This window comes from Cervus elaphus, chromosome 1 (genome assembly GCF_910594005.1).
Source record: "Cervus elaphus chromosome 1, mCerEla1.1, whole genome shotgun sequence".
Lineage (NCBI taxonomy): Eukaryota > Metazoa > Chordata > Mammalia > Artiodactyla > Cervidae > Cervus > Cervus elaphus.
This window is the reverse complement of record NC_057815.1, coordinates 5,944,374-5,969,088: the sequence shown is the minus strand read 5'-3', so window position 1 is coordinate 5,969,088 and position 24,715 is coordinate 5,944,374.

The following is a 24,715-nucleotide window of genomic DNA, read 5'->3' as shown; positions in this document are numbered from 1 at the left end:
ACCAGAAGCACCTCAAGAGGAGGCTTCTCTCTGCTCTAGGTATGTGAGAGGGACCCTGATTTGGGGCCTCAAGTGGAATGGACACCGCGATGCCCTGACTCGAAATAAGGCCGGATATCCCTGCAGTGACTTGAATGCAGGCTCGTCTTACATCTCCCAAGACGAAAGGATGTCTGACTCTCCTGTGGAGACAACAGAAAAAGAACAAGTTCCCCACCTCATCGCGACCGGAGGACTCACATTCTTTGAAAATTCCAGAGGTACCCGGAGATCAGTGCCTCCAAAGGAGACGATGCCTGACTCCTCGTGAAACTTGATAGGAGTCCCAGGATTCCTGTGGCACATGGAAAGGGACCCTTGGTCTCCCGCCTCAGCTGGAGAGGCGTCCCAATTGTCCTGCCAAGCCTCGAGGAGAATCCCGAGTTGTCCCTCGCAACTAGGCAGGAGTCCTGACGTCGCTGAACAAACACGTGTGTGGAAGGGCCATCCCCGTCGTAACTCGAGAATATACCCCAGGTTCCCGCCGCAACTCGAGAAAAACCATGAGACTTCCCCCTCGCCGCGAGATGAGGCCCGATTCCCCTGCACTGCGTGCAGAGCAATTCCGTGTTGCACATCACACATGACAGGAGCCCTGATTTCCTTGATGGCACTCCAGAGAAACCCCAAGAACACTGTTTCAAGGCTAGAGGGATCCTGAGGTCACTGTAGCAACACGAAAGAGCTCCGTGGACCAAAAATCAACTCGAGATGAGAGGTTAGTCCCTGGCTTCGACTCCAGAGGAATACCACCTTACCACAAGCACCTCAAGAGCAGGCTTCTCTCAGCTCTAGCTATGTGAGAGGGACCCTGAGTTTGCGACCTCAAGTGGAATGGACACCGCGATGCCCTGACTCGAAATAATGCCGGATATCCCTGGAGTGACTTAAATGCAGGCTCGTTTTGCATCTCCCAAGAAGAAAGGATGTCTGAATCCGCCTTGGAGACCACAGAGAAAGACCTAGTTCCCCACTTTATCGGGACCAGAGGCCTCACATCCTTTGAAAACTCCAGAGGTACGCGGAGATCAGTGCCTCCAAAGGAGACGATGCCTGACTCCTCGTGAAACTTGATAGGAGTCCCAGGATTCCTGTGGCACGTGGAAAGGGACCCTTGGTCTCCCGCCTCAGCTGGAGAGGCGTCCCAATTGCCCTGCCAAGCCTCGAGGAGAATCCCGAGTTGTCCCTCACAACTAGGCAGGAGTCCTGCCGTCGCTGAACAAACACGTGTGTGGAAGGGCCATCCCCGTCCTAACTCGAGAATATACCCAAGGTTCCCGCCGCAACTCGAGAAAAACCATGAGACTTCCCCCTCGGCGCGAGATGAGGCCCGATTCCCCTGCACTGCGTGCAGAGCACTTCCGTGTTGCACATCACACATGAAAGGAGCCTTGATTTCCTTGATGGCACTCCAGAGAAACCCCAAGAACACTGTTTCAAGGTAGAGGGATCCTGAGGTCACTGTAGCCACACAAAAGAGCTCTGTGGACCAAAAATCAACTCGAGTTGAGAGGTTAGTCCCTGGCATCGACTCCAGAGGAATACCACCTTACCACAAGCACCTCAAGAGGAGGCTTCTCTCACCTCTAGATATGTGAGAGGGACCCTGAGGTTGCGGCCTCAAGTGGAATGGACACCGCGATGCCCTGACTCGAAATAAGGCCGGATATCCCTGCAGTGACTTGAATGCAGGCTCGTCTTGCATCTCCCAAGACGAAAGGATGTCTGAATCCCCTGTGGAGACCACAGAGAAAACCTACTTCCCCACCTCATCGCAACCGGAGGCCTCAAATCCTTTGAAAACTCCAGAGGTACGCGGAGATCAGTGCCTGCAAAGGAGACGATGCCTGACTCCTCGTGAAACTTGATAGGAGTCCCAGGATTCCTGTGGCACATGGAAAGGGACCCTTGGTCTACCGCCTCAGCTGGAGAGGCGTCCCAATTGCCCTGCCAAGCCCCCAGGAGAATCCCCAGTTGTCCCTCGCAACTAGGCAGGAGTCCTGACGTCGCTGAACAAACACGTGTGTGGAAGGGCCATCCCCGTCGTAACTCGAGAATATACCCCAGGTTCCCGCCGCAACTCGAGAAAAAGCATGAGACTTCCCCCTCGCTGCAAAATGAGGCCCGATTCCCCTGCACTGCGTGCAGAGCAATTTCGTGTTGCACATCACACATGAAAGGACCCTTGATTTCCTTGATGGCACTCCAGAAAAACCCCAAGAACACTGTTTCAAGGCTAGAGGGATCCTGAGATCACTGTAGCCACATGAAAGAGCTCCGTGGACCTAAAATCAACTCGAGATGAGAGGTTAGTCCCTGGCTTCGACTCCAGAGGAATATCACCTTACCAGAAGCACCTCAAGAGGAGGCTTCTCTCTGCTCTAGGTATGTGAGAGGGACCCTGATTTGGGGCCTCAAGTGGAATGGACACCGCGATGCCCTGACTCGAAATAAGGCCGGATATCCCTGCAGTGACTTGAATGCAGGCTCGTCTTACATCTCCCAAGACGAAAGGATGTCTGACTCTCCTGTGGAGACAACAGAAAAAGAACAAGTTCCCCACCTCATCGCGACCGGAGGACTCACATTCTTTGAAAACTCCAGAGGTACGCGGAGATCAGTGCCTGCAAAGGAGACGATGCCTGACTCCTCGTGAAACTTGATAGGAGTCCCAGGATTCCTGTGGCACATGGAAAGGGACCCTTGGTCTCCTGCCTCACCTGGAGAGGCGTCCCAATTGCCCTGCCAAGCCTCGAGGAGAATCCCGAGTTGTCCCTCGCAACTAGGCAGGAGTCCTGACTTCGCTGAACAAACACGTGGGTGGAAGGGCCATCCCCGTCGTAACTCGAGAATATACCCCAGGTTCCCGCCGCAACTCGAGAAAAACCATGAGACTTCCCCCTCGCCGCGAGATGAGGCCCGATTCCCCTGCACTGCGGGCAGAGCAATTCCGTGTTGCACATCACACATGAAAGGAGCCTTGATTTCCTTGATGGCACTCCAGAGAAACCCAAAGAACACTGTTTCAAGGCTCGAGGGATCCTGAGGTCACTGTAGCAACACGAAAGAGCTCCGTGGACCAAGAATCAACTTGAGATGAGAGGTTAGTCCCTGGCTTCGACTCCAGAGGAATACCACCTTACCACAAGCACCTCAAGAGGAGGCTTCTCTCAGCTCTAGCTATGTGAGAGGGACCCTGAGTTTGCGGCCTCAAGTGGAATGGACACCGTGATGCCCTGACTCGAAATAAGGCCGAATATCCTTGCAGTGACTTGAATGCAGGCTCGTCTTGCATCTCCCAAGACGAAAGGATGTCTGAATCCCCTGTGGAGACCATAGAAAAAGACCTAGTTTCCCACCTCATCGCGACCGGAGGCCTCACATCCTTTGAAAACTACAGAGGGACACGGAGATCAGTGCCTCCAAAGGAGACGATGCCTGACTCCTCGTGAAACTTGATAGGAGTACCAGGATTCCTGTGGCACGTGGAAAGGGACCCTTGGTCTCCCGCCTCAGCTGGAGAGGCGTCCCAATTGCCCTGCCAAGCCTCGAGGAGAATCCCGAGTTGTCCCTCGCAACTAGGCAGGAGTCCTGACGTCGCTGAACAAACACGTGTGTGGAAGGGCCATCCCCGTCGTAACTCGAGAATATACCCCAGGTTCCCGCCGCAACTCGAGAAAAAGCATGAGACTTCCCCCTCGCTGCAAAATGAGGCCCGATTCCCCTGCACTGCGTGCAGAGCAATTCCGTGTTGCACATCACACATGAAAGGACCCTTGATTTCCTTGATGGCACTCCAGAATAACCCCAAGAACACTGTTTCAAGGCTAGAGGGATCCTGAGATCACTGTAGCCACATGAAAGAGCTCCGTGGACCTAAAATCAACTCGAGATGAGAGGTTAGTCCCTGGCTTCGACTCCAGAGGAATATCACCTTACCAGAAGCACCTCAAGAGGAGGCTTCTCTCTGCTCTAGGTATGTGAGAGGGACCCTGATTTGGGGCCTCAAGTGGAATGGACACCGCGATGCCCTGACTCGAAATAAGGCCGGATATCCCTGCAGTGACTTGAATGCAGGCTCGTCTTACATCTCCCAAGACGAAAGGATGTCTGACTCTCCTGTGGAGACCACAGAAAAAGAACAAGTTCCCCACCTCATCGCGACCGGAGGCCTCACATTCTTTGAAAACTCCAGAGGTACGCGGAGATCAGTGCCTCCAAAGGAGACGATGCCTGACTCCTCGTGAAACTTGATAGGAGTCCCAGGATTCCTGTGGCACATGGAAAGGGACCCTTGGTCTCCCGCCTCACCTGGAGAGGCGTCCCAATTGCCCTGCCAAGCCTCGAGGAGAATCCCGAGTTGTCCCTCGCAACTAGACAGGAGTCCTGACGTCGCTGAACAAACACGTGGGTGGAAGGGCCATCCCCGTCGTAACTCGAGAATATACCCCAGGTTCCCGCCGCAACTCGAGAAAAACCATGAGACTTCCCCCTCGCCGCGAGATGAGGCCCGATTCCCCTGCACTGCGTGCAGAGCAATTCCGTGTTGCACATCACACATGAAAGGAGCCTTGATTTCCTTGATGGCACTCCAGAGAAACACCAAGAACACTGTTTCAAGGCTCGAGGGATCCTGAGGTCACTGTAGCAACACGAAAGAGCTCCGTGGACCAAGAATCAACTCGAGATGAGAGGTTAGTCCCTGGCTTCGACTCCAGAGGAATACCACCTTACCACAAGCACCTCAAGAGGAGGCTTCTCTCAGCTATAGGTATGTGAGAGGGACCCTGAGTTTGCGGCCTCAAGTGGAATGGACACCGCGATGCCCTGACGCAAAATAAGGCCGGATATCCCTGCAGTGACTTGAATGCAGGCTCGTCTTACATTTCCCAAGACGAAAGGATGTCTGACTCCCCTGTGGAGACCACAGAAAAAGAACTAGTTCCCCACCTCATCGCGACCGTAGGCCTCACATTCTTTGAAAACTCCAGAGGTACGCGCAGATCAGTGCCTCCAAAGGAGACGATGCCTGACTCCTCGTGAAACTTGATAGGAGTCCCAGGATTGCTGTGGCACGTGGAAAGGGACTTTTGGTCTCCCCTCTCAGCTGGAGAGGTGTCCCAATTGCCCTGCAAAGGCTCGAGGAGAATCCCGAGTTGTCCCTCGCAACTAGGCAGGAGTCCTGACGTCACTGAACAAACACGTGGGTGGAAGGGCCATCCCCGTCGTAACTCGAGAATATACCCCAGATTCCCGACGCAACTCGAGAAAAACCATGAGACTTCCCCCTCGCCGCAATATGAGGCCCGATACTCTGCACTGCGTGCAGAGCAATTCCCTGTTGCACATCACACATGAAAGGAGCCTTGATTTCCTTGATGGCACTCCAGAGAAACCCCAAGAACACTGTTTCAAGGCTAGAGGGAAACTGAGGTCACTGTAGCAACACGAAAGAGCTCCGTGGACCAAGAATCAACTCGAGATGAGAGGTTAGTCCCTGGCTTCGACTCCAGATGAATACCACCTTACTACAAGCACCTCAAGAGGAGGCTTCTCTCAGCTCTAGATATGTGAGAGGGACCCTGAGTTTGCGGCCTCAAGTGGAATGGATACCACGATGCCCTGACTCGAAATAAGGCCGGATATCCCTGCAGTGACTTGAATGAAGGCTCGACTTGCATCTCCCAAGATGAAAGGATGTCTGAATCCCCTGTGGAGACCACAGAGAATGACCTAGTTCCCCACCTCATCGCGACCGGACGCCTCACATCCTTTGAAAACTCCAGAGGTACGCGGAGATCAGTGCCTCCAAAGGAGACGATGCCTGACTCCTCGTGAAACTTGATAGGAGTCACAGGATTCCTGTGGCACGTGGAAAGGGACCCTTGGTCTCCCGCCTCAGCTGGAGAGGCGTCCCAATTGTCCTGCCAAGCCTCGAGGAGAATCCCGAGTTGTCCCTCGCAACTAGGCAGGAGTCCTGACGTCGCTGAACAAACACGTGTGTGGAAGGGCCATCCCCGTCCTAACTCGAGAATATACCCCAGGTTCCTGCCGCAACTCGAGAAAAACCATGAGACTTTCCCCTCGCCGCGAGATGAGGCCTGATTCCCCTGCACTGCGTGCAGAGCAATTCCGTGTTGCACATCACACATGATAGGAGCCCTGATTTCCTTGATGGCACTCCAGAGAAACCCCAAGAACACTGTTTCAAGGCTAGAGGGATCCTGAGGTCACTGTAGCAACACGAAAGAGCTCCGTGGACCAAAAATCAACTCGAGATGAGAGGTTAGTCCCTGGCTTCGACTCCAGAGGAATACCACCTTACCACAAGCACCTCAAGAGGAGGCTTCTCTCAGCTCTATCTATGTGAGAGGGACCCTGAGTTTGCGACCTCAAGTGGAATGGACACCGCGATGCCCTGACTCGAAATAATGCCGGATATCCCTGAAGTGACTTAAATGCAGGCTCGTTTTGCATCTCCCAAGAAGAAAGGATGTCTGACTCCCCTGTGGAGACCACAGAAAAAGAACTAGTTCCCCACCTCATCGCGACCAGAGGCCTCACATCCTTTGAAAACTCCAGAGGTACGCGGAGATCAGTGCCTCCAAAGGAGGCGATGCCTGACTCCTCGTGAAACTTGATAGGAGTCCCAGGATTCCTGTGGCACGTGGAAAGGGACCCTTGGTCTACCGCATCAGCTGGAGAGGTGTCCCAATTGCCCTGCCAAGCTTCGAGGAGAATCCCGAGTTGTCCCTCGCAACTAGGCAGGAGTCCTGACGTCGCTGAACAAACACGTGGGTGGAAGGGCCATCCCCGTCGTAACTCGAGAATATAGCCCAGGTTCCCGCCGCAACTCGAGAAAAACCATGAGACTTCCCCCTCGCCGCGAGATGAGGCCCGATTCCCCTACACTGCGTGCAGAGCAATGCCGTGTTGCACATCACACATGAAAGGAGCCTTGATTTCCTTGATGGCACTCCAGAGAAACCCCAAGAACACTGTTTCAAGGCTCGAGGGATCCTGAGGTCACTGTAGCAACACGAAAGAGCTCCGTGGACCAAAAATCAACTCGAGATGAGAGGTTAGTCCCTGGCTTCGACTCCAGAGGAATACCACCTTACCACAAGCACCTCAAGAGCAGGCTTATCTCAGCTCTAGGTATGTGAGAGGGACCCTGAGTTTGCGGCCTTAAGTGGAATGGACACCGCGATGCCCTGACGCGAAATAAGGCCGGATATCCCTGCAGTGACTTGAATGCAGGCTCGTCATGCATCTCCCAAGATGAAAGGATGTCTGAATCCCTGTGGAGACCAGAGAGAAAGACCGAGTTCCCCACCTCATCGCGACCGGAGGCCTCACATCCTTTCAAAACTCCAGAGGCATGCGGAGATCAGTGCCTCCAAAGGAGATGATGACTGACTCCTCGTGAAACTTGATAGGAGTCCCAGGATTCCTGTGGCACGTGGAAAGGGACCCTTGGTCTCCCGCCTCAGCTGGAGAGGCGTCACAATTGCACTGCCAAGCCTCGAGGAGAATCCCGAATTGTCCCTCGCAACTAGGCAGGAGTCCTGACGTCGCTGAACAAACACGTGGGTAGAAGGGCCATCCCCGTCGTAACTCGAGAATATACCCCAGGTTTCCGCCGCAACTCGAGAAAAACCATGAGACTTCCCCCTCGCCACTAGAGGAGGCCTGATTCTCCGGCACTGCCTGCAGAGCAATTCCGTGTTTCACATCACACATGAAAGGAGCCTTGATTTCCTTGATGGCACTCCAGAGAAACCCCAAGAACACTGTTTCAAGGCTAGAGGGATCCTGAGGTCACTGGAGCAACACGAAAGAGCTCCGTGGACCAAAAATCAACTCGAGATGAGAGGTTAGTCCCTGGCTTCGACTCCAGAGGAATACCACCTTACCACAAGCACCTCAAGAGGAGGCTTCTCTCAGCTCTAGCTATGTGAGAGGGACCCTGAGTTTGAGGCCTCAAGTGAAATGGACACCGTGATGCCCTGACTCGAAATAAGGCCGGATATCCGTGCAGTGACTTGAATGCAGGCTCCTCTTGCATCTCCCAAGACGAAAGGATGTCTGAATCCCCTGTGGAGACAACAGAGAAAGACCTAGTCCCCCACCTCATCGCGACCGGAGGCCTCACTTCCTTTGAAAACTCCAGAGGTACGAGGAGATCAGTGCCTCCAAAGGAGACGATGCCTGACTCCTCGTGAAACTTGATAGGAGTCCCAGGATTCCTGTGGCAGGTGGAAAGGGACACTTGGTCTCCCACCTCAGCTGGAGAGGCGTCCCAATTGCCCTGCCAAGCCTCGAGGAGAATCCCGAGTTGTCCCTCGCAACTAGGCAGGAGTCCTGACGTTGCTGAACAAACACGTGGGTGGAAGGGCCATCCCCGTCGTAACTCGAGAATATACCCCAGGTTCCCGCCGCAACTCGAGAAAAACCATGAGACTTCCCCCTCGCCGCAAAATGAGGCCCGATTCCCCTGCACTGCGTGCAGAGCAATTCCGTCTTGCACATCACACATCAAAGGAGCCTTGATTTCCTTGATGGCACTCCAGAGAAACCCCAAGAACACTGTTTCAAGGCTAGAGGGATCCTGAAGTCATTGTAGCAACACGAAACAGCTCCGTGGAACAAAAATCAACCCGAGATGAGAGGTTACTCCCTGGCTTCGACTCCAGAGGAATACCACCTTACCACAAGCACCTCAAGAGGAGGCTTCTCTCAGCTCTAGGTATGTGAAAGGGACCCTGAGTTGGCGGCCTCAAGTGCAATGGAGACCGCGATGCCCTGACTCGAAATAAGGCTGAATATTCCTGCAGTGACTTGAATGCAGGCTCGTCTTGCATCTCCCAAGACGAAAGGATGTCTGAATCCTCTGTGGAGACCTCAAGGAAACCTACTTCCCCACCTCATCGCGACCGGAGTCCTCACATCCTTTGAAAACTCCAGAGGTATGCGGAGATCAGTGCCTCCAAAGGAGACGATGCCTGACTCCTCGTGAAACTTGATAGGAGTCCCAGGATTCCTGTGGCACGTGGAAAGGGACCCTTGGTATCCCTCCTCAGCTGGAGAGGCGTCCCAATTGCCCTGCCAAGCCTCGAGGAGATTCCCGAATTGTACCTCGCAACTAGGCAGGAGTCCTGACGTCGCTGAACAAACACGTGGGTGGAAGGGCCATCCCCGTCGTAACTAGAGAATATACACCAGGTTCCCGCCGCAACTCGAGAAAAACCATGAGACTACCCCTCGCCGCGAGATGAGGCCCGATTCCCCTGCACTGCGGGCAGAGCAATTCCGTATTGCACATCACACATGAAAGGAGCCTTGATTTCCTTGATGGCACTCCAGAGAAACCCCAAGAACACTGTTTCAAAGCTAGAGGGATCCTGAGGTCACTGTAGTACCAAGAAAGAGCTCCGTGGACCAAAAATCAACTCGAGATGAGAGGTTAGTCCCTGGCTTCGACTCCAGAGGCATACCACCTTACCACAAGCACCTCAAGAGGAAGCTTCTCTCAGCTCTAGCTATGTGAGAGGGACCCGGAGTTTGCGGCCTCAAGTGGAATGGACACCGCGATGCCCTGACTCGATATAAGGCCGGATATCCCTGCAGTGACTTGAATGCAGGCTCGTCTTGCATCTCCCAAACGAAAGGATATCTGAAACCCCTGTGGAGACCACAGAGAAAGACCTAGTTCCCCACCTCATCACGACCGGAGGCCTCACATCCTTTGAAAACTCCAGAGGTATGCGGAGATCAGTGCTTCCAAAGGAGACGATGCCTGACTCCTCGTTAAACTTGATTGGAGTCCCAGGATTCCTGTGGCACGTGGAAAGGGACCCTTGGTCTCCCGTCTCAGCTGGAGAGGCATCCCAATTGCCCTGCCAAGCCTCGAGGAGAATCCCGAGTTGTCCCTCGCAACTAGGCAGGAGTCCTGACGTCGCTGAACAAACACGTGGGTGGAAGGGCCATCCCCGTCGTATCTCGAGAATATACCCCAGGTTCCCGCCGCAACTCGAGAAAAACCATGAGACTTCCCCCTCGCCGCGAGATGAGGCCCGATTCCCCTGCACTGCGTGCAGAGCAATTCCGTGTTGCACATCACACATGAAAGGAGCCTTGATTTCCTTGATGGCACTCCAGAGAAACCCCAAGAACACTGTTTCAAGGCTAGCGGGATCCTGAGGTCACTGTAGCAACAAGAAAGAGCTCCGTGGACCAAAAATCAACTCGAGATGAGAGGTTAGTCCCTGGCTTCGACTCCAGAGGAATACCACCTTACCACAAGCACCCCAAGAGGAGGCTTCTCTCAGCTCTAGGTATGTGAGAGGGACCCTGATTTGCGGCCTCAGGTGGAATGGACACCGCGATGCCCTGACTCGTAATAAGGCCGGATATCCCTGCAGTGACCTGAATGCAGGCTCGTCTTGCATCTCCCAAGACGAAAGGATGTCTGAATCCCCTGTGGAGACCACAGAAAAAGAACTAGTTCCCCACCTCATCGCGACCGGAGGCCTCACATTCTTTGAAAACTCCAGAGGTACGCGGAGATCAGTGCCTCCAAAGGAGACGATGCCTGACTCCTTGTGAAAATTGATAGGAGTCCCAGGATTCCTGGGGCACGGGGAAAGGGACCCTTGGTCTCCCGCCTCAGCTCGAGAGGCGTCCCAATTGCCCTGCCAAGCCTCGAGGAGAATCCCGAGTTGTCCCTCGCAACTAGGCAGGAGTCCTGACGTCGCTGAATAAACACGTGCGTGGAAGGGCAATCCCCGTCTTAACTCGAGAATATACCCCAGGTTCCCGACGCTACTCGAGAAAAACCATGAGACTTCCCCCTCGCCGCGAGATGGGGCCCGATTCCCCTGCACTGCGTGCAGAGCAATTCCGTCTTGCACATCACACATCAAAGGAGCCTTGATTTCCTTGATGGCACTCCAGAGAAACCCCAAAAACACTGTTTCAATGTAGAGGGATCCTGAGGTCGCTGTAGCCACACAAAAGAGCTCCGTGGACAAAAAATCAACTCGAGTTGAGAGGTTAGTCCCTGGCTTCGACTCCAGAGGAATACCACCTTACTACAAGCACCTCAAGAGGAGGCTTCTCTCAGCTCTAGGTATGTGAGAGGGACCCTGAGTTTGCGGCCTCAAGTGGAATGGACACCGTGATTCCCTGACTCGAAATAAGGCCGAATATCCCTGCAGTGACTTGAAAGCAGGCTCGTCTTGCATCTCCCAAGACGAAAGGATGTCTGAATCCCCTGTGGAGACCACAGAGAAAGACCTAGTTCCCCACCTCATCGCGACCGGAGGCCTCACATCCTTTGAAAATTCCAGAGGTACGCGGAGATCAGTGCCTCCAAAGGAGACGATGCCTGACTCCTCGTTAAACTTGATAGGAGTCCCAGGATTCCTGTGGCACGTGGAAAGGGACCCTTGGTCTCCCGTCTACTGGAGAGGCATCCCAATTGCCCTGCCAAGCCTCGAGGAGAATCCCGAGTTGTCCCTCGCAACTAGGCAGGAGTCCTGACGTCGCTGAACAAACACGTGGGTGGAAGGGCCATCCCCGTCGTATCTCGAGAATATACCCCAGGTTCCCGCCGCAACTCGAGAAAAACCATGAGACTTCCCCCTCGCCGAGAGATGAGGCCCGATTCCCCTGCACTGCGTGCAGAGCAATTCCGTGTTGCACATCACACATGAAAGGAGCCTTGATTTCCTTGATGGCACTCCAGAGAAACCCCAAGAACACTGTTTCAAGGCTAGAGGGATCCTGAGGTCACTGTAGCAACAAGAAAGAGCTCCGTGAACCAAAAATCAACTCGAGATGAGAGGTTAGTCCCTGGCTTCGACTCCAGAGGAATACCACCTTACCACAAGCACCCCAAGAGGAGGCTTCTCTCAGCTCTAGGTATGTGAGAGGGACCCTGATTTGCGGCCTCAAGTGGAATGGACACCGCGATGCCCTGACTCGTAATAAGGCCGGATATCCCTGCAGTGACCTGAATGCAGGCTCGTCTTGCATCTCCCAAGACGAAAGGATGTCTGAATACCCTGTGGAGACCACAGAAAAAGAACTAGTTCCCCACCTCATCGCGACCGGAGGCCTCACATTCTTTGAAAACTCCAGAGGTACGCGGAGATCAGTGCCTCCAAAGGAGACGATGCCTGACTCCTCGTGAAAATTGATAGGAGTCCCAGGATTCCTGGGGCACGGGGAAAGGGACCCTTGGTCTCCCGCCTCAGCTGGAGAGGCGTCCCAATTGCCCTGCCAAGCCTCGAGGAGAATCCCGAGTTGTCCCTCGCAACTAGGCAGGAGTCCTGACGTCGCTGAATAAACACGTGCGTGGAAGGGCAATCCCCGTCTTAACTCGAGAATATACCCCAGGTTCCCGACGCTACTCGAGAAAAACCATGAGACTTCCCCCTCGCCGCGAGATGGGGCCCGATTCCCCTGCACTGCGTGCAGAGCAATTCCGTCTTGCACATCACACATCAAAGGAGCCTTGTTTTCCTTGATGGCACTCCAGAGAAACCCCAAGAACACTGTTTGAAGGTAGAGGGATCCTGAGGTCGCTGTAGCAACACAAAAGAGCTCCGTGGACAAAAAATCAACTCGAGTTGAGAGGTTAGTCCCTGGCTTCGACTCCAGAGGAATACCACCTTACCACAAGCACCTCAAGAGGAGGCTTCTCTCAGCTCTAGGTATGTGAGAGGGACCCTGAGTTTGCGGCCTCAAGTGGAATGGACACCGTGATTCCCTGACTCGAAATAAGGCCGAATATCCCTGCAGTGACTTGAAAGCAGGCTCGTCTTGCATCTCCCAAGACGAAAGGATGTCTGAATCCCCTGTGGAGACCACAGAGAAAGACCTAGTTCCCCACCTCATCGCGACCGGAGGCCTCACATCCTTTGAAAATTCCAGAGGTACGCGGAGATCAGTGCCTCCAAAGGAGACGATGCCTGACTCCTCGTGAAACTTGATAGGAGTCCCAGGATTCCTGTGGCACATGGAAAGGGACACTTGGTCTCCCGCCTCAGCTGGAGAGGCGTCCCAATTGCCCTGCCAAGCCTCGAGGAGAATCCCGAGTTGTCCCTCGCAACTAGGCAGGAGTCCTGACGTTGCTGAACAAACACATGTGTGGAAGGGCCATCCCCGTCGTAACTCGAGAATATACCCCAGGTTCCCGCCGCAACTCGAGAAAAACCATGAGACTTCCCCCTTGCCGCGAGATGAGGCCCGATTCCCCTACACTGCGTGCAGAGCAATTCCGTGTTGCACATCACACATGAAAGGAGCCTTGATTTCTTTAATGGCACTCCAGAGAAACCCCAAGAACACTGTTTCAAGGTAGAGGGATCCTGAGGTCACTGTAGCCACACAAAAGAGCTCTGTGGACCAAAAATCAACTCGAGTTGAGAGGTTAGTCCCTGGCATCGACTCTAGAGGAATACCACCTTACCACAAGCACCTCAAGAGGAGGATTCTCTCAGCTCTAGATATGTGAGAGGGACCCTGAGTTTGCGGCCTCAAGTGGAATGGACACCGTGTTGCCCTGACTCGAAATAAGGCCGAATATCCCTACAGTGACTTGAATGCAGGCTCGTCTTGCATGTCCCAAGACGAAAGGATGTCTGAATCCCCTGTGGAGACCACAGAGAAAACCTAATTCCCCACCTCATCGCGACCGGAGGCCTCACATTCTTTGAAAACTCCAGAGGTACGCGCAGATCAGTGCCTCCAAAGGAGACGATGCCTGACTCCTCGTGAAACTTGATAGGAGTCCCAGGATTCCGGTGGCACGTGGAAAGGGACCCTTGGTCTCCCCTCTCAGCTGGAGAGGTGTCCCACTTGCCCTGCCAAGCCTCGAGGAGAATCCCGAGTTGTCCCTCGCAACTAGGCAGGAGTCCTTACGTCGCTGAGGAAACACGTGGGTGGAAGGGCCATCCCCGTCGTAACTCGAGAATATACCCCAGGTTCCCGACGCAACTCGAGAAAAACCATGAGACTTCCCCCTCGCCGCAATATGAGGCCCGATTCCCCTGCACTGCGTGCAGAGCAATTCAGAGTTGCACATCACACATGAAAGGAGCCTTGATTTCCTTGATGGCACTCCAGAGAAACCCCAAGAACACTGTTTCTAGGTAGAGGGATCCTGAGGTCACTGTAGCCACACAAAAGGGCTCCGTGGACAAAAAATCAACTCGAGTTGAGAGGTTAGTCCCTGGCTTCGACTCCAGAGGAATACCACCTTACCACAAGCACCTCAAGAGGAGGCTTCTCTCAGCTCTAGATATGTGACAGGGACCGTGAGTTTGCGGCCTCAAGTGGAATGGACACCGGGATGCCCTGACTGGAAATAAGGCCGAATATCCCTGCAGTGACTTGAATGCAGGCTCGTCTTGCATCTCGAAGACGAAAGGATGTCTGAATCCCCTGTGGAGACCACAGAGAAAACCTACTTCCCCACCTCATCGCGACCAGAGGCCACACATCCTTTGAAAACTCCAGAGGTACGCGGAGATCAGTGCCTCCAAAGGAGGCGATGCCTGACTCCTCGTGAAACTTGATAGGAGTCCCAGGATTCCTGTGGCACGTGGAAAGGGACCCTTGGTCTACCGAATCAGCTGGAGAGGCGTCCCAATTGCCCTGCCAAGCCTCGAGGAGAATCCCGAGTTGTCCCTCGCAACTAGGCAGGAGTCCTGACGTCGGTGAACAAACACGTGGGTGGAAGGGCCATCCCCGTCCTAACTCGAGAATATACCCCATGTTCCCGCCGCAACTCGAGAAAAACCATGAGACTTCCCCCTCGCCGCGAGATGAGGCCCGATTCCCCTGCACTGCGTGCAGAGCAATTCCGTGTTGCACATCACACATGAAAGGAGCCTTGATTTCCTTGATGGCACTCCAGAGAAACCCCAAGAACACTGTTTCAAGGCTAGAGGGATCCTGAGGTCACTGTAGCAACACGAAAGAGCTCCGTGGACCAAAAATCAACTCGAGATGAGAGGTTAGTCCCTGGCTTCGACTCCAGATGAATACCACCTTACCACAAGCACCTCAAGAGGAGGCTTCTCTCAGCTCTAGCTATGTGAGAGGGACCCTGAGTTTGCGGCCTCAAGTGGAATGGACACCGCAATGCCCTGACTCGAAATAAGGCCGGATATCCCTGGAGTGACATAAATGCAGGCTCGTCATGCATCTCCCAAGAAGAAAGGATGTCTGAATCCGCTGTGGAGACCACAGAGAAAGACATAGTTCCCCACTGCATCGCGACGAGAGGCCTCACATCCTTTGAAAATTCCAGAGGTACGCGGAGATCAGTGCCTCCAAAAGAGACGATGCCTGACTCCTCGTGAAACTTGATAGGAGTCCCAGGATTCCTGTGGCACGTGGAAAGGGACCCTTGGTCTCCCGCCTCAGCTGGAGAGGCGTCCCAATTGCCCTGCCAAGCCTCGAGGAGAATCCCGAGTTGTCCCTCGCAACTAGGCAGGAGTCCTGCCGTCGCTGAACAAACACGTGTGTGGAAGGGCCATCCCCGTCGTAACTCGAGAATATACCCCAGGTTCCCGCCACAACTCGAGAAAAACCATGAGACTTCCCCCTCGCCGCGAGATGAGGCGCGATTCCCCTGCACTGCGTGCAGAGCAATTCCGTGTTGCACATCACACATGAAAGGAGCCTTGATTTCCTTGATGGCACTCCAGAGAAACCCCAAGAACACTGTTTCAAGGCTAGAGGGATCCTGAGGTCACTGTAGCAACACGAAAGAGCTCCGTCGACCAAAAATCAACTCGAGATGAGAGGTTAGTCGCTGGCTTCGACTCCAGAGGAATACCACCTTACCACAAGCACCTCAAGAGGAGGCTTCTCTCAGCTCTAGCTATGTGAGAGGGACCCTGAGTTTGCGGCCTCAAGTGGAATGGACACCGCGATGCCCTGACTCGAAATAAGGCCGGATATCCCTGCAGTGACTTAAATGCAGGCTCGTTTTGCATCTCCCAAGAAGAAAGGATGTCTGAATCCGCTGTGGAGACCACAGAGAAAGACTTAGTTCCCCACTTCATCGCGACGAGAGGCCTCACATCCTTTGAAAATTCCAGAGGTACGCGGAGATCAGTGCCTCCAAAGGAGACGATGCCTGACTCCTCGTGAAACTTGATAGGAGTCCCAGGATTCCTGTGGCACGTGGAAAGGGACACTTGGTCTCCCGCCTGAGCTGGAGAGGCGTCCCAATTGCCCTGCCAAGCCTCGAGGGGAATCCCGAGTTGTCCCTCGCAACTAGGCAGGAGTCCTGACGTCGCTGAACAAACACGTGTGTGGAAGGGCCATCCCCGTCGTAACTCGAGAATATACCCCAGGTTCCCGCCGCAACTCGAGAAAAAGCATGAGACTTCCCCCTCGCTGCAAAATGAGGCCCGATTCCCCTACACTGCGTGCAGAGCAATTCCGTGTTGCACATCACACATGAAAGGAGCGTTGATTTCCTTGATGGCACTCCAGAAAAACCCCAAGAACACTGTTTCAAGGCTAGAGGGATCCTGAGATCACTGTAGCCACACGAAAGTGCTCCGTGGACCTAAAATCAACTCGAGATGAGAGGTTAGTCCCTGGCTTCGACTCCAGAGGAATATCATCTTACCAGAAGCACCTCAAGAGGAGGCTTCTCTCTGCTCTAGTTATGTGAGAGGGACCCTGATTTGGGGCCTCAAGTGGAATGGTCACCGCGATGCCCTGACTCGAAATAAGGCCGGATATCCCTGCAGTGACTTGAATGCAGGCTCGTCTTGCATCTCGAAGACGAAAGGATGTCTGAATCCCCTGTGGAGACCACAGAGAAAGACCTACTTCCCCACCTCATCGCGACCAGAGGCCTCAGATCTTTTGAAAACTCAAGAGGTACGCGGAGATCAGTGCCTCCAAAGGAGACGATGCCTGACTCCACGTGAAACTTGATAGGAGTCCCAGGATTCCTGTGGCACGTGGAAAGGGACCCTTGGTCTCCCGCCTCAGCTGGAGAGGCGTCCCAATTGCCCTGGCAAGCCTCGAGGAGAATCCCGAGTTGTCCCTCGCAACTAGGCAGGAGTCCTGACGTCGGTGAACAAACACGTGTGTGGAAGGGCCATCCCCGTCGTAAATCGAGAATATAACCCAGCTTCCCGCCGCAACTCAAGAAAAACCATGAGACTTCCCCCTTGCCGAGAGATGAGGCCCGATTCCCCTGCTCTGCATGCAGAGTAATTCCGTGTTGCACATCACACATGAAAGGAGTTTAATTTCCTTGATGGCACTCCAGGGAAACCCCCAGAACACTGTTCCAAGGCTAGAGGGATCCTGAGTTCACTGTAGCAACACGAAAGAGCTCCGTGGACCAAAAATCAACTCGAGATGAGAGGTTAGTCCCTGGCTTCGACTCCAGAGGAATACCACCTTACCACAAGCACCTCAAGAGGAGGCTTCTCTCAGCTCTAGCTATGTGAGAGGGACCCTGAGTTTGCGGCCTCAAGTGGAATGGACACCGCGATGCCCTGACTCGAAATAAGGCCGGATATCCCTGGAGTGACTTAAATGCAGGCTCGTTTTGCATCTCCCAAGAAGAAAGGATGTCTGAATCCGCTGTGGAGACCACAGAGAAAGACATAGTTCCCCACTTCATCGCGACGAGAGGCCTCACATCCTTTGAAAATTCCAGAGGTACGCGGAGATCAGTGCCTCCAAAGGAGGCGATGCCTGACTCCTCGTGAAACTTGATAGGAGTCCCAGGATTCCTCTGGCACGTGGAAAGGGACCCTTGGTCTCCCGCCTCAGCGGGAGAGGCGTCCCAATTGCCCTGCCAAGCCTCGAGGAGAATCCCGAGTTGTCCCTCGCAACTAGGCAGGAGTCCTGCCGTCGCTGAACAAACACGTGTGTGGAAGGGCCATCCCCGTCGTAACTCGACAATAAACTCTAGGTTCCCGCCGAAACTCGAGAAAAACCATGAGAATTCCCCCTCGCCGCGAGATGAGGCCCGATTCTCCTGCACTGCGTGCAGAGCAATTCCGTGTTGCACATCACACATGAAAGGAGCCTTGATTTCCTTGATGGCACTCCAGAGAAACCCCAAGAACACTGTTTCAAGGCTAGAGGGATCCTGAGGTCACTCAAGCAACACGAAAGAGCTCCGTGGACCAAAAATCAACTCGAGATGAGAGGTTAGTCCCTGGGTTCGACTCTAGAGGAATACCACCTTACCACAAGCACCTCAAGAGCAGGCTTATCTCAGCTCTAGGTATGTGAGAGGGACCCTGAGTTTGCGGCCTCAAGTGGAATGGACACCGTGATGCCCTGACTCGAAATAAGGCCGGATATCCTTGCAGTGACTTGAATGCAGGCTCGTCTTGCATCTCCCAAGACGAAAGGATGTCTGAATCCCCTGTGGAGACCATAGAAAAAGACCTAGTTGCCCACCTCATCGCGACCGGAGGCCTCACATCCTTTGAAAACTACAGAGGGACACGGAGATCAGTGCCTCCAAAGGAGACGATGCCTGACTCCTCGTGAAACTTGATAGGAGTCCCAGGATTCCTGTGGCACGTGGAAAGGGACCCTTGGTCTCCCGCCTCAGCTGGAGAGGCGTCCCAATTGCCCTGCCAAGCCTCGAGGGGAATCCCGAGTTGTCCCTCGCAACTAGGCAGGAGTCCTGACGTCGCTGAACAAACACGTGTGTGGAAGGGCCATCCCCGTCGTAACTCGAGAATATACCCCAGGTTCCCGCCGCAACTCGAGAAAAAGCATGAGACTTCCCCCTCGCTGCAAAATGAGGCCCGATTCCCCTGCACTGCGTGCAGAGCAATTCCGTGTTGCACATCACACATGAAAGGAGCGTTGATTTCCTTGATGGCACTCCAGAAAAACCCCAAGAACACTGTTTCAAGGCTAGAGGGATCCTGAGATCACTGTAGCCACACGAAAGAGCTCCGTGGACCTAAAATCAACTCGAGATGAGAGGTTAGTCCCTGGCTTCGACTCCAGAGGAATATCATCTTACCAGAAGCACCTCAAGAGGAGGCTTCTCTCTGCTCTAGTTATGTGAGAGGGACCCTGATTTGGGGCCTCAAGTGGAATGGACACCGCGATGCCCTGACTCGAAATAAGGCTGGATATCCCTGCAGTGACTTGAATGCAGGCTCATCTTACATCTCCCAAGACGAAAGGATGTCTGACTCTCCTGTGGAGACCACAGAAAAAGAACAAGTTCCCCACCTCATCGCGACCGGAGGCCTCACATCCTTTGAAAACTCCAGAGGTACGCGGAGATCAGTGCCTCCAAAGGAGACGATGCCTGACTCCTCGTGAAACTTGATAGGAGTCCCAGGATTCCTGTGGCACGTGGAAAGGGACCCTTGGTCTCCCGCCTCACCTGGCGAGGCGTCCCAATTGCCCTGCCAAGCCTCGAGGAGAATCCCGAGTTGTCCCTCGCAACTAGGCAGGAGTCCTGATGTCGCTGAACAAACACGTGGGTGGAAGGGCCATCCCCGTCGTAACTCGAGAATATACCCCAGGATCCCGCCGCAACTGGAGAAAAACCATGAGACTTCCCCCTCGCCGCGAGATGAGGCCCGATTCCCCTGCACTGCGTGCAGAGCAATTCCGTGTTGCACATCACACATGAAAGGAGCCTTGATTTCCTTGATGGCACTCCAGAGAAACCCCAAGAACACTGTTTCAAGGCTAGAGGGATCCTGAGGTCACTGTAGCAACACGAAAGAGCTCCGTGGACCAAAAATCAACTCGAGATGAGAGGTTAGTCCCTGGCTTCGACTCCAGAGGAATACCACCTTACCACCAGCACCTCAAGAGCAGGATTATCTCAGCTCTAGCTATGTGAGAGGGACCCTGAGTTTGCGGCCTCAAGTGGAATGGTCACCGCGATGCCCTGACTCGATATAAGGCCGGATATCCCTGCAGTGACTTGAATGCAGGCTCGTCTTGCATCTCCCAAGATGAAAGGATGTCTGAATCCCCTGTGGAGACCACAGAGAAAGACCTACTTCCCCACCTCATCGCGACCGGAGGCCTCAGATCTTTTGAAAACTCAAGAGGTACGCGGAGATCAGTGCCTCCAAAGGAGACGATGCCTGACTCCACGTGAACCTTGATAGGAGTCCCAGGATTCCTGTGGCACGTGGAAAGGGACCCTTGGTCTCCCGCCTCAGCTGGAGAGGCGTCCCAATTGCCCTGCCAAGCCTCGAGGAGAATCCCGAGTTGTCCCTCGCAACTAGGCAGGAGTCCTGACGTCGGTGAACAAACACGTGTGTGGAAGGGCCATCCCCGTCGTAAATCGAGAATATAACCCAGCTTCCCGCCGCAACTCAAGATAAACCATGAGACTTCCCCCTTGCCGCGAGATGAGGCCCGATTCCCCTGCTCTGCATGCAGAGTAATTCCGTGTTGCACATCACACATGAAAGGAGCCTTGATTTCCTTGATGGCACTCCAGAGAAACCCCAAGAACACTGTTTCTAGTTAGAGGGATCCTGAGGTCACTGTAGCCACACAAAAGAGCTCCGTGGACAAAAAATCAACTCGAGTTGAGAGGTTAGTCCCTGGCTTCGACTCCAGAGGAATACCACCTTACCACAAGCACCTCAAGAGGAGGCTTCTCTCAGCTCTAGATATGTGAGAGGGACCCTGAGTTTGCGGCCTCAAGTGGAATGGACACCGCGATGCCCTGACTGGAAATAAGGCCGAATATCCCTGCAGTGACTTGAATGCAGGCTTGTCTTGCATCTCGAAGACGAAAGGATGTCTGAATCCCCTGTGGAGACCACAGAGAAAGACATAGTTCCCCACTTCATCGCGACCGGAGGGCTCACATCCTTTGAAAACTCCAGAGGTACGCGGAGATCAGTGCCTCCAAAGGAGACGATGCCTGACTCCTCGTGAAACTTGATAGGAGTCCCAAGATTCCTGTGGCACGTGGAAAGGGACACTTGGTCTCCCCCCTCAGCTGGAGAGGCGTTCCAATTGCCCTGCCAAGTCTCGAGGAGAATCCCGAGTTGTCCCACGAAACTAGGCAGGAGTCCTGACGTCGCTGAACAAACACGTGGGTGGAAGGGCCATCCCCGTCGTAACTCGAGAATATAGCCCAGGTTCCCGCCGCAACTCGAGAAAAACCATGAGACTTCCCCCTCGCCGCAAAATGAGGCCCGATTCCCCTGCACTGCGTGCAGAGCAATGCCGTGTTGCAAATAACACATGAAAGGAGCCTTGATTTCCTTGATGGCACTCCAGAGAAACCCCAAGAACACTGTTTCAAGGCTCGAGGGATCCTGAGGTCACTGTAGCAACACGAAAGAGCTCCGTGGACCAAAAATCAACTCGAGATGAGAGGTTAGTCCCTGGCTTCGACTCCAGAGGAATACCACCTTACCACAAGCACCTCAAGAGCAGGCTTATCTCAGCTCTAGGTATGTGAGAGGGACCCTGAGTTTGCGGCCTCAAGTGGAATCGAGACCGCGATGCCCTGACTCGAAATAAGGCCGAATATCCCTGCAGTGACTTGAATGCAGGCTCGTCTTGCATCTCCCAAGAAGAAAGGATGTCTGAATCCCCTGTGGAGACCGCAGAGAAAACCTACTTCCCCACCTCATCGCGAACGGAGGCCTCACAACCTTTGAAAAGTCCAGAGGTACGCGGAGATCAGTGCCTCCAAAGGAGACGATGCCTGACTCCTCGTGAAACTTGATAGGAGTCCCAGGATTCCTGTGACACATGGAAAGGGACCCTTGGTCTCCGGCCTCAGCTGGAGAGGCATCCCAATTGCCCTGCCAAGCCTCGAGGAGAATCCCGAGTTGTCCCTCGCAACTAGGCAGGAGTCCTGACGTCGCTGAACAAACACGTGGGTGGAAGGGCCATCCCCGTCGTAACTCGAGAATATACCCCAGGTTCCCGCCGCAACTCGAGAAAAACCATGAGACTTCCCCTTTGCCGCGAGATGAGGCCCGATTCCCCTGCACTGCGTGCAGAGCAATTCCGAGTTGCACATCACACATGAAAGGAGCCTTGATTTCCTTGATGGCACTCCAGAGAAACCCCAAGAACACTGTTCCAAGGCTAGAAGGATCCTGAGGTCACTGTAGCAACACGAAAGAGCTCCGTGGACCAAAAATCAACTCGAGATGAGCGGTTACTCCCTGGCTTCGACTCCAGAGGAATACCACCTTACGAGAAGCACCTCAAGAGAAGGCTTCTCTCAGCTCTAGGTATGTGAAAGGGACCCTGAGTTGGCGGCCTCAAGTGCAATGGACACCGTGATGTCCTGACTCGAAATAAGGCCGGATATCCTTGCAGTGACTTCAATGCTGGCTCGTCTTGCATCTCCCAAGACGAAAGGATGTCTGACTCCCCTGTGGAGACCATAGAAAATGACCTAGTTCCCCACCTCATCACGACCAGAGGCCTCACATCCTTTGAAAACTCCAGAGGTACGCGGAGATCAGTGCCTCCAAAGGAGACGATGCCTGACTCCTCGTGAAACTTGATAGGAGTCCCAGGTTTCCTGTGGCACGTGGAAAGGGACCCTAGGTCTCCCGCCTCAGCTGGAGAGGCATCCCAATTGCCCTGCCAAGCCTCGAGGAGAATCCCGAGTTGTCCCTCGCAACTAGGCAGGAGTCCTGACGTCACTGAACAAACACGTGGGTGGAAGGGCCATCCCCGTCGTAACTCGAGAATATACCCCAGGTTCCCGCCGCAACTCGAGAAAAACCATGAGACTTCCCCCTCGCCGCGAGATGAGGCCCGATTCCCCTGCACTGCGTGCAGAGCAATTCCGTGTTGCACAGTACACATGAAAGGAGCCTTGATTTCCTTGATGGCACTCCAGAGAAACCCCAAGAACAGTGTTTCAAGGCTACAGGGATCCTGAGGTCACTGTAGCAACACGGAAGAGCTCCGTGGACCAAAAATCAACTTGAGATGAGAGGTTAGTCCCTGGCTTCGACTCCAGAGAAATACCACCTTACCACAAGCACCTCAAGAGGAGGCTTCTCTCAGCTCTAGGTATGTGAAAGGGACCCTGAGTTTGCGGCCTCAAGTGGAATGGACACCGCGATGCCCTGACGCGAAATAAGGCCGGATATCCCTGCAGTGACTTGAATGCAGGCTCGTCTTACATCTCCCAAGACGAAAGGATGTCTGACTCCCCTGTGGAGACCAGAGAAAAAGAACTAGTTCCCCACCTCATCGCGACCAGAGGCCTCACATTCTTTGAAAACTCCAGAGGTACGCACAGATCAGTGCCTCCAAAGGAGATGATGCCTGACTCCTCGTGAAACTTGATAGGAGTCCCAGGATTCCTGTGGCACATGGAAAGGGACCCTTGGTCTCCTGTCTCAGCTGGAGAGGCGTCCCAATTGCCCTGCCAAGCCTCGAGGAGAATCCCGAGTTCTCCCTCGCAACTAGGCAGGAGTCCTGACGTGGCTGAACAAACACGTGGGTGGAAGGGCCATCCCCGTTGTAACTCGAGCATATACCCCAGGTTTCCGCCGCAACTCGAGAAAAACCATGAGACTTCCCCCTCGCCGCGAGATGAGGGCCGATTCCCCTGCACTGCGTGCAGAGCAATTCAGAGTTGCACATCACACATGAAAGGAGCCTTGATTTCCTTGATGGCACTCCAGAGAAACCCCAAGAACACTCTTTCTAGGTAGAGGGATCCTGAGGTCACTGTAGCCACACAAAAGAGCTCCGTGGACAAAAAATCAACTCGAGTTGAGAGGTTAGTCCCTGGCTTCGACTCCAGAGGAATACCACCTTACCACAAGCACCTCAAGAGGAGGCTTCTCTCAGCTCTAGGTATGTGAGAGGGACCCTGAGTTTGCGGTCTCAAGTGGAATGGACACCGCGATGCCCTGACTGGAAATAAGGCCGAATATCCCTGCAGTGACTTGAATGCAGGCTCGTCTTGCATCTCGAAGACGAAAGGATGTCTGAATCCCCTGTGGAGAACACAGAGAAAACCTACTTCCCCACCTCATCGCGACCAGAGGCCTCACATCCTTTGAAAACTCCAGAGGTACGCGGAGATCAGTGCCTCCAAAGGAGGCGATGCCTGACTCCTCGTGAAACTTGATAGGAGTCCCAGGATTCCTGTGGCACGTGGAAAGGGACCCTTGGTCTACCGCATCAGCTGGAGAGGCGTCCCAATTGCCCTGCCAAGCCTCGAGGAGAATCCCGAGTTGTCCCTCGCAACTAGGCAGGAGTCCTGACGTCGCTGAACAAACACGTGTGTGGAAGGGCCATCCCCGTCGTAACTCGAGAATATACCCCAGGTTCCCGCCATAACTCGAGAAAAACCATGAGACTTCCCCCTCGCCGCGAGATGAGGCCCGATTCCCCTGCACTGCGTGCAGAGCAATTTCGTGTTGCACATCACACATGAAAGGAGCCTTGATTTCCTTGATGGCACTCCAGAGAAACCCCAAGAACACTGTTTCAAGGCTAGAGGGATCCTGAGGTCACTGTAGCAACACGAAAGAGCTCCGTGGACCAAAAATCAACTCGAGATGAGAGGTTAGTCCCTGGCTTCGACTCCAGAGGAATACCATCTTACCACAAGCACCTCAAGAGGAGGCTTCTCTCAGCTCTAGCTATGTGAGAGGGACCCTGAGTTTGCGGCCTC